We start from the raw sequence: 10,299 nt of genomic DNA, 5'->3' as shown, positions 1-10,299 counted from the left end.
GTGAATGAAAAAAAAGCTGACAGAAAGAGCTGTTCTCTTTCTTCTTTTCATCTTTTCCCAAGGAAAGGGGTCTACCCCAGCCTCACTCCAAGATACAGCAGATTTTCTCTCTCTTTCTTTCTTGCACACACACACACACACGCACACACACACACACACACACACACACACACACACACACACCCCTTCTAAACCAAAGACATGTCATTCCAGAGTCCCACGACTACGTCTCAAATGCACTCCTACATCATCTTTGTCCTAACTGGAATGACCTCAAGAAGGAAGTCAGAAGTCAAGAGAAGTTACCAGTTAGGATGAGTCCAAACCAGAAGCTGAGGATGAGATTGGGAGTTGGGGGGAGTCCCCTCCCATTGGCTTCTGTTGTAAATTCAATGCCTGTAGGAAACTTTTGGAAGAGGGTCATTAAAAAGCAATCACTTCATCTTTACTATGTGAAACTATACAAGATGTGTACAGAATAATGACTCCAGGCTGTCATGGAAGTCAAGCTGAGAGGACACAAATAATATAATTGAATCAATACTCGGTTAGTGAGTCCGAGAACAGGTGACACTGGGTTAATTTGGGCCTCCTCAGGCTGATTCTGATTGGATGTCCAACACACTGATGGCGTTATACTGGGGCCTCTGAAACGTCCTGGCCTTTCTACTATTTAACCACCACTGCCCTCCGACTGGTGACAGTTCTTGTTGACAAACCTCTCTGACGTCACCTGAAGGATTTTCCCAATACCCCACTCTGTCTCGGGTCTCTCTGACCGGCCATGTACCCTCACCCTAAAATAATTCATGACAGTCTATCTGCTTGTTGAAACCCTACCCTAGGGTAACTTTTGACTCTCTGTCTACTTATCAGACCCTTATTATAAAATAACTTATAATTCCTTAAGGACAAATACTTTCTGACTCACATCAGAGTCAATCACAATTATTACCATGAAACTTTCAACGAACTAACTCTTGGCTTTTTGTCTTTCTAAGCCCCTGACTCTTTCTCTTGTCTGGAACACTCTCTAAGGGTTACATCAATCTGTGTCCCCTGAATAAAATTCTGAAGACCCCATATTTGCAGTTTTCCCATGTGCAGTCTCCTGCAATATTATTATTATTATTATTATTTTATTATTATTATCATCATTGTTATTTTGATTGGCACACTCAGCATTACACATATAAGATTCAGCCATGTCTTTGCATATGTGGCTCATTTTTTTCCATTTCTAAGTAATGCTCCAGTGTATGCTGTATGGGAGGCATTATTGTGGGGACTGGCCATAGACTCCAGAGGAGGAGCTGACAGTCGCTGGGAGCAGCAGGGTCACAGATTTGTGAGGGGCCTGTTAGCCCTAAGGTGAGAGGGGGATGCAGGGTTTGGAGAGATGCGCCTGACCTGGGGTACAGGTTCAGGGAGGAAGGAGAGAGCCCAGGTGGGGGCAGGTGAGTTACAGCAGACTCCATGCAGGGTACTGTGGTCCTGATAGAAGCAGCTCAGAGCCAGAGGACTGGCTGTCAGGTGCTCAGCTTCACTCTCCTGTTCCTCTGTAAAACCACTCTGTCAGAGTTTGCAACACTGCCAGGGGACCCCTGAGCCCAGTTCTGCCCTGGCTTCATCCAAGGGGTCAGGTGGAAAACAGAACCACTGCAGGCCATGCCCATGTCCCCACAGGGAATGAACCCCATCAGGGCACTGGGCTCACAGACTTCAGGAGACCACGACCCTCAGGACTGGTCTCTTCCTTGCTGTCACCTGCTGCTCAGAGGCCCAGGTGCCCCGTCCTGGCTCCACCCTCTAGGACTTGGATTCTGGGACAGCTTGTGGGTAGGGCAAGACACTCACACTCCTTTATCTGCCTGAGGGTGAGAATATCTTAAAGGCTACATTGGCTGATTTTGGAGGTGTGAATGTTTCCAGCAGGTATGGGGAGAAGGAAGGGGTGTGAGGTTCCTACATCAGTAGGGCTTTCCCAGGGTAAAGAGCTGTGCCTTCCCCCTCCCAGTCCATTCCCCACACCATCCATCCAGGAAGCTCAGATCCAGGAGTATGAGGGCCAAGGCTCTCCTTTTGCTTGTCTGTGACTTCCCATTCCCACAGCCAGAAGCCTGGCTCCCACCACCTGCCCTTTATCAACCAAATTCTCTGTGGCAGGTTACATGCACAGTGGTTTCAGAATTGTTAACTACTACACCCCGGAAAGCACTTTATAATAGAAAGTGCACAGTTTAACAATGGTCCATTCTTGAAGAAGTCTGTTCATTTCCAAAGTTAACTTAGGTCCACACCTTTTGCCCCATCATCAGCTGTTTTTTCCACCCATTTCTAATACATTTAATAGATTATGTTTCACACTGTGTATTCCATCCTGCTACACTGCTACATCCTAAACAACTAAGTTTGAATAGATTATGATTGACCTTTGGGCTGTACAAATGTGTGGGTGTAGACATACATATAGTGACAGGTGTCCATCCTAAAGTATCACATGGAACACTTCAACCCCCTACCCCACCCCATGATCTGCTCATGTATGTAGTCTTGCCTTTTCCATAATTGTCATCAATGGGGTCCTACTGTGTGCAGCCCCCTCAGACTGGGTTCTTTCACTTAGTAACATACAAGTGAGACTTACCTGTGTCTTTCCGTGGCTTGATGGTTTAATGTCTATTGCTGAGGAGAATTCCATTGTGTGTGTGTGTGTGGGAGGAAAACCAGTTTTCCCTCTCCCCTTCTAGGTTCTTGGATGAGACCTCTGAGCCCCTAATAAGACAGATTACAGGGAGAAAAACAAACAAGTTTAATAACATGCATACCTCCTGTACACAGGGGAGACACCCAGGAACACTGACCCCCTCCCTGAAATGGCCCAAAGCATCACCTTAAATATGACCTTCAGCTAAAAACAAAAGCAAGGCCTGGGGGAAGGAGGAAGTCATTTCTGACAGGTGTTGGCGGCCTTAAGTGAGTAGGCCTAGGGGTCCAGGCCAGAGTTCACAATAGCTCTTTAGACAGGAAGAGGGGCAGGGCACAGCCACTCCAGGAATGCCACAGCAATTAACATCAAAATGGTGGAAGATTCAACACCCAAGAGGCCTTGAGGTTCAGGATGATGAGAGATTTAACTTCTTGTAGATCTTGAGCTTCATTATATGCTCACTGTAATATATTAACATGGTGAATAACACGCCCACAGGCACCATGACAGTCCCAAGGCTGGCCGCAAAAGGTCAAAGAGTGGGAAATGGCCAACTTCCTGGGAATCCCAGCCCCTTCCCCAGGCTACTTAGACGGGTCCTTCCACTTATTAGCATATGAAGCCACCAAGCCTGTAGAAACCAGCAACATGGTGCCTTGTGGCCACCCCTCTCTCTCCCTCTTTGGAGATGGCCTGCATTCTGTCTTTGGAGTGTGTACCTACTTTTAATCTGAACACCCAATCCCCACACCTCTTTCTCTTGCCTTTCAATGTATCTCTCTGAATAAATCTACCTTCACTCAACTGTGGCTCGCTCTTGAATACTTTCCTGAGTGCCAAGGACCCATGCTTGGAGGGGCACATCCCAGGGGCTCGACCGAAGCTTGGCACATGGCCCTTCTCACGCCCCACATTTTCCTGCATCACTTGCACCTGGTAAGAGGTAAATGTAGGCATGCACCAGTAGTGTGAGTCAGCATTATGAACATTACACATGCGTCACTAGCATTATAAAAGGACAAGTGCGTACACATGAGCGCCACCTGCCCGCCGTGCGCGCCACATGCTTGTACTGCAATAAAGTGCTGCTTTTCTCCATGTTGGCTCCTCGGCACATTATGCCTTCTTCCAGTTGGGCAGCTCACCTCCTCGAACCCCTCTCCAGCCACCCTCAGCTGACAGCAGGTTACCATGAAAGCTCAGTAAACAAGTCAGTAAGGTTTAAAGTTTGTGTCCCCATTCACTTCATTCCATATGGCTTCCAACTGATTGTTTCTTTGTTACGGAAATGACAGGCCAGCCAAGAAACAAGCACCACTCGGAGGGTTGGAGTACTCAGATTTATTACGCTGGCGGGCTCAGAGGGGCTTCTGCTCCTAAGCCCTGAGCACCTCCAAGATGTGCACATGAGGTTTTATAGGGTTAAGTACAAGCTTGGGGTATTCGGCCAATAGGCATGCAATAGCTTTAGCAACATCATTATCACAAAAGTAGAGGCAGTGAGGCAGCAAATCAACATTTCAAGGCCAGATATGTCTCTTTGAAAATCCAGCTGGCTAGCAAAACATGAACAGGGAATCAGCAAACTGACACTTATTAATTTAGATTTACGAGTTAGCCCAGCAGAGCTCAGATCAGTAATCTGACACTTGCTACACTTAGATTTGTGACTTAGCTTGTTAGCCCAGCTGGGCTTTTCCTTCACATCTTAAGTATTTGGAGAAGTTATGGATATTTGGCTCTATTTCAGTTTGAATTTCCATTTTAAAGGCTTGAGCAGAGACGCTGTTGGGGCGGGGCCTCGGCTGGCTGTGAGGGCAGCTGTCCGCACTTTCCCATTGGCTGGCAGGGCCCAGAGCCCGCCTCCCCCAGCTGTGGCGGGAACTCAGTGCGTTCTGCCTGAGGATTTGGCGTCCCGCGCAGCTGACTGGAGCCGCATCTCCTTTGGACCTGCCGGGGCTTCGGGACAACAGGGGGTTATGTCCCCACTGACAGGAGCCCAGTCCTCAGGACCCAACAGGAGGTGCTGCACTGAAGGGAAGGTGAGGAGGAAGGAAAAGTGAGGGAAAGTGAGGAGAAGCTTCCTGTGAGGGGCTGATGGCTGAGGGAAAGCCCTCCTCAGAGGCCCTGGGAGAGGAAGGGCTGGATGTGGGAAGCTGTGGGTTTTAGTCAGGTTTTGTGTGTGGTGTAGAGTGTGCCGTGTCCTTTGGCGTGTGGTGTCCAGTTTTCCCAGCACCATTCATCGAGGGGACTGTCCTTTCCCCGGTGCAGTTTCCTGGCTCCTTTCTTGTGAATTGACTGACCACATCCCTGTAGGTTTATTTGCAGACTCTCTCTGGTCCATGTCCTTGTTGTTGTGCCAATTCCACAATTTTTTGGTGACTGTGCTTTTGTAATGCAGTGTGAAGTCAGGGAGGGAGATGCCTCCAGCCTGCTTCCCTTTTGTAGAGAATCTCTTTGGCTGTTGAGGGTCCTTTGTGTTTCCACACGAATGCTGGGATTCTTTGTTCTGTTTCTGTGAAAAATGCCACAGAAGTTTATTTTATTTTTTTGAAGTGTAGTCAATTCAGTGTTCTTTATTTTCTGGTGTGGGGCACAGTGATTTGAAGAGGCTAGCTTTGAGTTTGAGCACTGCTTTGGGTAGAATGGACATTTTAACCATATTAATTATTTCTGTCCATGAGCACAGGGTATCTTTCCATTTATTTGTGTCTGTTCAGTTTCTTTCCTTAGTGTCTTAGAATTTTCAGTGTGCAGGCCTTTCACACTCTTGGTTAAATTTATTCCTAGGTATTTTTTTTTGGATGCAGTTGTAAATGGGATTTTTAAAAATGTCCCTTTCTGATGTTTCATTATTAAGGTATAGAAAGACAACTGGTTTTTGTGTGATGATTTCGTACCTTGTAGCTTAACTGAAATGATTTATTAGTTCTAAGAGTTTTTTGATGGTTTGATGTGGAAAACTAGAAATCAGAAATCACCCTGTTTGTACTCCATCCAGGTCATCCATAGCACCTAAAACACAATGGCTCCTAATTTTCCCACACTGCCTCTAAGTTACATGTGGACTCCTGCAAGGGCAATGAGTATCAGCACTTTGGGTGAACTGGATTACGTTAAGGGTTTGCCTCTGTAAGGAAATCTGATGTCTTCTCTGCTTTTTTTTTTTGGCGTGGTGTTGACATGGTTGTGTTCAAAAGTAATTTCGTTTCTCATAAAGTTTCTTATAAAGTTTTCTTATGAAGTTCCATATTAAATACTTTAAATAGCATTTCACAGTACTCACATTTGCCACCTCACATGGAATACTCCAGTGGGTTTTACCTAAAACTGGGATACTCTCCCAGGGAACCAGCACATAAACCCCAAATGAAGAAATATTATGGTTCACCTTGTAACCCCATCCACAGGCCCGCTTCAGCCTTCCCAATTGCCCCAACTTATGGAAATCCCTTTTTTTTCATCGTTGCCAGGTTTCTTTTCCTGAAACTTACTGAGAGTTTCCCTCTTTTTCAAAATCTTAATGGATTTAAAGCACAAGGTGAATACGATCTAGGTGGCCTCTTCTGTGTGTCTCCTTTCACTTAGAATGTTTTCAATCTTTATCCAATTTGAATCATTAGTGATTCATTCACATTTTTCATTGTCATTAAAAATACAGAAGGTAACATTTACCATTTAAACCATTTAACTATGCAGTTCTATGTATTAGCTAGATTCACATTGTTGTACAGATGCCTCACCATCCATCTCCAGAACTTACTCACTTTCCCCAAGTGAAGCCCTGTATCCAGTGAACACTGACTCCCCTCAGCCCCTGGCAGTGACACTCTTTCTATCTCCGCATTTGGCTTCTCTGGATGCCTTGTATAAGGGGAATCATACAGTATTTTTCCTTCTGTGTCTGGCTTATTTCACTTAGCATAGTGACGTCAAGATTTATCCACGTTGCAGCATGTGTCATAATTTCCTGACTTTTTAAGGCTGTGCAGTATCCCACTGTGCATACACCACATGTAGTTTATCCATTCACCCACTGATGGACAGGTGAGTTATTTCCACCTTTTGCTGTTGTGATTAGTGCTGCCATGGATATGGGTGTACCCATTTCTATTCCAGTTCCTGCTTTCAAATATTTTGAGCATATATCCTGAAGTGGAATTGATGGATCACATGTCAACCCCATGTGTAAGTTTTTGAGGAACTCCTGTATGGTTCTCCACCGTGGCTGCACCATTTTATTCCTTTATATGGCAGAATAATATGGCAGTTTATGGATACACACTATTTGTTTATCTGTTTAGCCTTTGATGGGCATTTCAATTGCTCTACTTTTGGGGCCATTGCGAATAGTGCTGCTATGAATATTTGTGTCCCTTTTTTGGTTTGAACACCGATTTTTAATGTTTTGGGGTCTATTTCTAGGAGTGAAGTTGTTGAACCATAAGGTAACTGTATTTTTTATCTTTTTGAGGAAATGACAAACTGGAAACATGGGCTGTAGGATTTTCCAATCTTTCAAGTAATGTTTAAGAGTTTCAGTTTCTCTACATTTTGGCCAGTATTTGTTGTTTTAGTTTTCTTGACTGTAGGGCTTCTAGTGTGCTTGGGAGGGACGGCATTATGGTATTCATTTACATTTCCATCACGGCTGACTTTTAACATCTTTTCTTGTGCTTGTTGACTATTCGTCCTGTCTGGAGAAGGGTCTATTTTTTTAAAAAATATTTAATTCTATTTATTTATTGGTGTTTGTGTTCTTTTTCATTTTATTAGGTAGAATTATTACTGTTTGACTGCACGTATACATTATATTGTATGTAAATACATATATACAATATACTGTACATTTTTTTTTTTAGTTCTCATATAGAGAAGGGTCTGTTTAAGTCCCTTTACCATGTTAAAAATTGGGTTTATTTTGTCTTTTTATGAGTTGTGAAAGTTCTTGATATATTCTCGATAAATTTTTTTTCAAGTATATAATGTGCAAATATTTTCTTTGATTTTGTGTGCTGTCTTTTCAGTTTCTGGATAGCATCTGTGATGTACAAATGTATTTAATTTTGAGGAAGGGCAATTTAGTTTTTTCTTTCCTTGCTTGCGTTTGCTATCAGATCTAAAAAAATTGCTAAATCCAAGGTCATGATGAGTTATCCCCATTGTTTCTTTGAGAGTTTATACAGCTTCCCTCCCTGTCTGTGAGGTATGGGTTCCAGGACACCCTGTGGACACTAAATATCTGTCGGTGCTCAAATCCATTATATAAAGTGGTGTAGTATTGGCAAATAATCTAAGCACAGCTTCCTGTATTCTTAAAATAATCTCTAGATCACTTATACCAAATAATACAATGTAAATGGTATGTAAATAATTGTGAAGAAAATATAGGTTTATTTAAATAGTTTCTGGCATGCCAGAAATTCAAGTTTTTCTTTATGGAACTTTATCAAATTATTATCTTTTTTTTTTTTTATCTGAAGGTGGCTGATTCTGCAAATGTGGAATCAGCAGATGAGGGCTGATTGTCACTTTACCACTCTTTAAATTTAAGCTTTTTATGTATCTTGAGTTAATTTTACATGTGGTATGAAGCAAGGATCCAATTTCATTTCTCTTAGAAATGAAAAAATTTTACTCGATAGACAATTGCCTGGCACCACTTGTTGAAAACACAATTTCCCCCCCAATTTAATGTTGCCCACTGTGGTAAAGAAAAAATCAGTTAGTGCATGTGTCTTTTCACATTAGAGTTTTGCTCTGGATACATGCCCAGCAGTGGGATCTCGGACTTCTTTTGCTTCTGACCTAAACAGGAGGAGGTCACCATGTGGAACCTACACTTCAGGAGTGGGGGCTTTAGCTCCACCTCCTTGATGGATGTCATGGATTTTTAGGAATTCTTCTGCATAGGAGTTTGCCATTCAATCCCATTTATTAAAACAAAACAAAACAAAACAAAACCAACAACCTATGTCATCATTTAACTTCACCATTGTGGACACCTGGATAGTTATTTAAATCTTTTGGTTATAATCCAGCACTACAGGATTGGCTTCTCAGTTCATTCCTGCTTTGGCTACTGAGAACTCTCTCATTGGCTCCTGTTTCATTTGAGATCATTCCATGTTGGGTTTTTTCTCCCCTGGTACTTCCTTACTTTCTGATACAAGATTCAAGATGATCCTGGCTCATATACTGACTTTCTCAGTCCTAGTATAAGCCATTTCTTCAAAGAGTTCTGATTCCTTTAATTAGAGAATGGTATTAAGAACTTACATATGGGAGGAAACTGCTCTCAGTTGACAATGCAAGGAAATGTGTGCATGTGTTCCCACCTTAGTGTATTGTTGTTGCTCAGGGACCACCATCCCTCATTCATCTGCCACAACCACATAGTGTTTTAAATTTAAGTTACTTAGAAATGGCCAAAGCAAGAGGAACACTCTGACCCCCAATCTATCTCCCTAAAAGCAGGAAATAAGCCTGTCATGTGAAAGGTTCAGAAGGGTGTACAAACGTATCTTGTAACTTCTTTAATTTACCACCCCAAGCCCAAACTGTAGATTCTTCATTGAATACCCAAAAGCTACATTTCTTTAGGCTGTCAATTCCTAGCAAATTTATAGTTTTCTAGATGTATAAAATCTGCTTGTCTTCACTACTTCTTACTTTCCATTTCTATGAGACTTTTGTGTGTAGGAATTAAAATTTATAGTTTTTTGAGTACAAGTCTTTTACATCCTTGGTTAAATTTGTTCCTGGATATTTTGTTCTTTTTGATACAATTATAAATGTGATTGTTTCCTTGAATTTTCCTTCTGATGGGTTATTATTAGTGTATAGAAATGCAGCTGATTTTTGTACATTGATTTCTTATTGAACTTTACTGAAGTTATTTATTTTAACAAGTGTTTGTTAAGTGTTGTGGAAAATTGTAATGTTAAAATCTCACTATTTCTCCTGCATCCCAGGTCATGCACAGGATCCAAGACTCGGTGGCTACTGGTACACTCATCCCACAGTGCCTCTTAGTAACAGGTGGATTCCTACAAGGGCGATGAGCATCACAACTCTGGCTGACCTTGGTCTGGGTGAGTCTTGGCTTCTATAGCAAGGTTTGATGTCTGTCTTATCAACTTCTCTGCCGTGGTATTGATATGGTTGTTTTGAAAAGTGATGGACTTTCCAGTAATTTCTATGACGGTAAAAACTACTCACAGTTGCCACTTTATACAAAATACCATAGGGTGCTTTACCCCAAACAGGGGTAGTCTCCTGAGGAGCCGTCATATACCCACCAGTGAAGAAGCCGTGTGGCGTCCGCATCACTGTGTGACCCGCCGGCCCCTTCAGCTGTCAGCACTTGGTGCAGCTGCTGGTTCTCTGTTTCTGGGTTTGTTACTGAGACTCTCACTGTGACAGCCTTGATGGATGTGAAGCACACACGGTGACCATGTGATCAGGAGAACTTTTCTTTATGGCTCTTTCCACTAGGGATCTTTTCAGTGTTTGTTAATGGTGTAAGTTGTATCAGTTCTACATCCCTACATGATTTTCACTGTGATTAAAAATACATATGACACTTT

This window comes from Camelus bactrianus, chromosome 32, assembly GCF_048773025.1.
Source record: "Camelus bactrianus isolate YW-2024 breed Bactrian camel chromosome 32, ASM4877302v1, whole genome shotgun sequence".
Classification (NCBI taxonomy): Eukaryota; Metazoa; Chordata; class Mammalia; order Artiodactyla; family Camelidae; genus Camelus; species Camelus bactrianus.
The sequence above is the reverse complement of the archived record's forward strand: the minus strand, read 5'-3'. Positions refer to the sequence as shown.